The sequence below is a fragment of the Aethalodelphis obliquidens genome, unplaced genomic scaffold, assembly GCF_003676395.1.
Source record: "Aethalodelphis obliquidens isolate GAN/ISIS:26980383/991018 unplaced genomic scaffold, ASM367639v1 scaffold8, whole genome shotgun sequence".
NCBI lineage: Eukaryota > Metazoa > Chordata > Mammalia > Artiodactyla > Delphinidae > Aethalodelphis > Aethalodelphis obliquidens.
Genome location: NW_020837952.1, coordinates 57181269 through 57186379, shown reverse-complemented (window position 1 = coordinate 57186379; position 5111 = coordinate 57181269). Strand labels below are relative to the sequence as shown.

General features: G+C 39.7%; 1 non-coding gene across 1 annotated transcript; it reads left to right on the top strand.

The window, feature by feature from the left end:
- The first annotated feature begins 270 nt into the window (after nucleotides 1-270).
- On the top strand, nucleotides 271-377 carry LOC113621377 (U6 spliceosomal RNA). The gene has a single exon (XR_003433163.1). It is a non-coding gene; the product is annotated as a U6 spliceosomal RNA (small nuclear RNA).
- The last annotated feature ends 4734 nt before the right edge of the window (nucleotides 378-5111 follow it).

The window sequence follows — 5111 nt, the reverse complement described above, 5'->3', positions numbered from 1 at the left end:
ATGCAGAAAAAAGCATCTGATAAAATCCAACACAGTTTCATAATAAAAATACTTAGCAAACTAAGAATAGAAGGGAGTTTCTGCAGCCTAATAAAGGGAATATATGAAAAACGCATAATTAAAATCAAACTTAATGGTGAAAGACTGAATGACATCCCCCTAAGATGAAGAGCAAGACAAGGATGTCCACTGTCATCACTCCTATTAAACGTTGTTTTGGAGGTTCTAGCTAGGGTAATCAGACAAGAAAAAGAAAGAAAAGTCATCCAGGTACTCACTTCAGCAGCACATATACTAAAATTGGAACGATACAGAGAAGATTAGTATGACCCCTACACAAGGATGACACACAAATTCGTGAAACGTTCCATATATATATATTTTTTTGGCCATGCCCTCGGCAGTGAAAGCATGGAATCCTAACCACTGGATCGCCAGGGAATTCCCAAAGCATTCCATATTTTTAATTATTAGAGAAATGCAAATCAAAACTACAGTGAGGTACCACCTCACACTGGTCAGAATGGCCATCATTCAAAAAAACTACAAATAACAAATGCTGGAGAGGGTGTGGAAAAAAGGGAACCCTCCTACATTGTTAGTGGGAACGTAAATTGATGCAGCCACTCTGGAAAACAGTATGGAGGTTCCTCAAAAAACTAAAAATGGAGTTGCCATGTGATCCAGCAATCCCACTCCTGGGCATGTATCCGGAGAAAACTCTACTTCAAAAAGATACGTGCAGGGCTTCCCTGGTGGCGCAGTGGTTGAGAGTCTGCCTGCCGATGCAAGGGACACGGGTTCATGTCCCGGTCTGGGAAGATCACACATGCCGCGGAGCCGCTGGGCCCGTGAACCATGGCCACTGAGCCTGCGCGTCCGGAGCCTGTGCTCTGCAACGGGAGAGGCCACAACAGTGAGAGTCCCGCGTACCGCAAAAAAAAAAAAAAAAGAAAAAAAAAGATACGTGCACCCCTGTGTTCATAGCAGCACTATTCACAATAGCCAAGACATGGAAACAACCTAAATGTCCATTGACAGATGAATGGATAAAGAAGATATGGTACATATATACAATGGAATACTACTCAACCATAAAAAAATGAAATAATGCCATTTACAGCAACACAGATGGACCTAGAGATTATGATACTAAGCAAAGTAAGTCAAAAAGAGAAAGACAAATACCATATAATATCACTTATACGTGGAATCTAAAATATGACACAAATGAACTTTTATCTACGTAACAGAAACAGATTCACAGACATTGAGAACAGACTTGTGGTTGCCAAAGTGGGGGGTGGGGGAGGGATAGATTGGGAATTTGGGATTAGCAGATGCAAACTGTTATATATAGAATAGATAAACAACAAGGTACTACTGTATAGCACAGGGAACTATATTCAATATCTTGTGATAAACCATAATGGAAAAGAATATGAAAAAGAATATATATATGTATAACTGAATCACTTCGCTGTACAGCAGAAATTAACACATTGTAAATCAACTATAGGTCATAAAATAAATAAATAAAAAGTCATCCAGATTAGAATGGGATAAGTAAAACAATCTCTATTTAAAAATGACATGATCTTGTGTACAGAAAATTCTAAAGAACTCACTAAAAAACTATTAGAAGTAATAAATGAGTTCAACAAGGTTGCAAGATACAAGATGAATATATGGAAATCAATTGTATTTCTATACGCTAGCAATAAACATTCCAAAAATGAAATTAAGAAAACAATTCAAGTTAAAATAGCAACAAAAAGAATAAAATACTTAGCTGTAACTTTAAAAAAAGATGTGTAAGACTTGTACAATGGAAATAGCAAAACATTGTTGAAGGAATTAAGATCAGATGTAAATAAATGTAAAGACATATTCACAGATCAGAAGACTTAACATTTTAAGATTGACTGATTAATTTGCAGATTCAATACAATCTCCACCAAGATCCCAGCTGGCTTTTTAAAGCGAAATTGGTAAGCTGATCTTAATATTTAAATGAAAATGCCAGGGACCCAGAATAGATAAAACAATATTGAAAAAGAAGAAAACAGAGGACTCAAACTTTCTGATTTTAAAACTTGAGAGGGTACTGGCATAAGCAAAGGCATATAGATCATTGGGCAAGAATTGACAGTTCAGAAATAAACTGTACATTTATGGTTAATTGATTTTCAACAAGGGTGTCAAGACCATTCATGAGGGAAAGAATAATCTTTTTAAGAAATTCTGCTGCGATAACTGAAATGCACAAGCAAAATAATGAAGCTGGACCTCTACCTCACACCATACACAAAAATTAACTCAAAATGGATCATAAACCTAAATGTAAGAGCTAAAAACTATAAAATCCCTCAGAAGAAAACATAGGACTAAATCTCCATGACCTTGGGTTAGGAAACAGTTTCTTAGGTATAACACGTAAAGCACAACACCCAAAAGAAAATAAATAAATTGGACCTCATCAAAAATTAAAAACCCTTGGGAGTTCCTTGGCAGTCCAGTGGTTAAGACTCTGCGCTTTCACTGCAAGTGGCACGGGTTCGATCCCTGGTTGGGGAACTAAGATCCTGCATGCTGCGTGTTGTGGCCAAAAATAAATAAATAAATAAATTAAATTAAATTAAAAGCCTTAAAATAACTATAAGTAGAGTATAACCTTTAAAATTTTGAATCACTATGTTTATATTTGAAACTTATATAATATTTTACATCAACTATACATCAAAAAAAAAGTAAAAACTTTTGTGTCTCAAAGGACACTATAAAGAAAGTGAAAAGGTATTCCACAGAATGGAAGAAAATATTTGCAAATCATGTATCCAGAATATGTAAAGAACATTTACAACCCAATAATAAATGAACAGATAACTCAACTTTAAAGTGAGCAAAGGATTTGGACAGATATTTGTTTAAAGAAGATGTACAAATCAACAATAAACACATGAAAACATTTTCAACATCATTAGTCATCAGGGAAATGCAAACCAAAACCACAATAAGATTCTACTTCATGTCCACTAGGTTGGTTATAATCAAAGATAGACAATAACAAGTGTTGGTGAGGATGTGGAGAAGTTGGAATCCTCATACATTGACGCTAGGAGTGTAAAATAGTGCAGCTCTGTGGAAAACAGTTTAGCAGTTCCTCAAAAAGTTAAACATAGAGTTGCCATATGACCCAGCAATTCCACTCCTAGGTATATATCCAAGAGAAATGAAAATATCAATCAACAGAAAAACTTACACATGAATATTCACAGAAGCTTTATTCATAATAACTAAAAGTGGAAACAACATGAATGTCCACCAGTGCATGAAAGGATAAAGAAAATGTGGTATACCCATACAGTGGAATATTATTTGGCTATTAAAAGGAATGAGGTACTGATACATACTACAACATGGATGAAACTTTTTTTTTTTAATTTATTTTTGGCTGTGCTAGGTCTTTGTTGCTATGCACGGGCTTTCTCTAGTTGCGGTGAGCGGGGGCTACTCTCCGTTGTGGTGCATGGGTCTGTCATTGTGGTGGCCTCTCTTGTTGCAGAGCAAGGGGCTCTAGGCGTGCGGGCTTCAGTAGTTGCAGCACGTGGGCTCAGTAGTTGTGGCTCGTGGGCTTAGATACTCCGTGGCATGTGGGATCTTCCCGGACCAGGGCTTGAACCCCCTGCTTGGCAGGCGGATTCTTAACCACTGTGCTACGAGGGAAGCCCTGGATGAAACTTGAAAGCATAAAACATCACCACTGTGGAGAATGGACTCAAGGACACAGGGAGGGCGAAGGGTAAGTGGCATTGACATATATACACTACCAAATGTGAAATAGATAGTTAGTGGGAAGCAGTCGCATAGCACAGGGAGATCACCTCGGTGCTTTGTGACCACCTAGAGGCGTGGGATAGGGAGAGTGGGAGGGAGACGCAAGAGGGACGAGATATGGGGATATAAGTATACGTATAGCTGATTCACTTTGTTATACAGCAGAAACTAACACAAAGGTAAAGCAATTATACCCCAGCATAGGTGTTAAAAAGAAAACCACACCACTATAGTCACAAAAGGTAATGTATTGTATGATCCTGTCTTGTTTTTTGTTTTTTTTTGGCCGTGCCAAATGGCTTGCGGGATCTTAGTTCCCCGACCAGGGATTGAACCCAGGCCCTCAGCAGTGAAAGTGTGGAGTCCTAACCACTGGACCGCCAGGGAATTCCCTGTATGATCCTATTTTTATGAAATGTGCAGAAATAAGCAAAATTCATAGAGACGGAAATCAGATTAGTGGTTTCCAGGGTCTGTGGAAGTTGGGGGGAAGTGGGAAGTGACCGCTAACGGGTACCGGGTTTCTTTTGGGGGTGGTAAAAATGTTCTAAAATTGACTGTAGTTGTGATGGTTGCACAAGTCCGTGGATATACTGAAAGCCATAGAATTGTACACTCTAAGTGGATGAATTGTACGGTATGTGAAATACATCTCAACATAGCTGTTAAAAAATGTCAAGGAGGCGGGCTTCCACGGTGGCATAGTGGTTAAGAATCCGCCTGCAATTGCAGGACATGCGTTCAAGCCCCGGTCCGGGAAGATCCCACATGCTACGGAGCAACTAAGCCTGTGCGCCACAACTACTGAGCCTGTGCTCTAGAGCCCATGAGCCACAACTACTGAGCCCTCGTGCTGCAACTACTGGAGCCCATGCGCCTAGAGCCTGTGCTCCTCAACAAGAGAAGCCACCGCAATAAGCCCTCGCACCACAATGAAGAGTAGCCCCCGCTCACCGCAACCAGAGAAAGCCTGCACGCAGCAACGAAGACCCAATGCAACCATAAATAAATAAATTTAAAAAAAACAAAATAAAACAAAAAAACGTCAAGGAGGCAATCGGGTGTGCCCCGGAGAAGAGAGGCTGGAGCAGGAGAAATAAGTTGGAAGTTATGGGGCCACAGACAGGGATGGGAGAACTCTTACTGGAAAGATGAGCAGAGGGGTAAGAGGATTCAGGGTCAAGTCCTGGGACCTTTCATCACTGGAATGAGGAAAGGAGGGGGGTTCAGGAAAGGAGGCCAAATAGCAGACAGTGGGGTAGGAGACATGCATG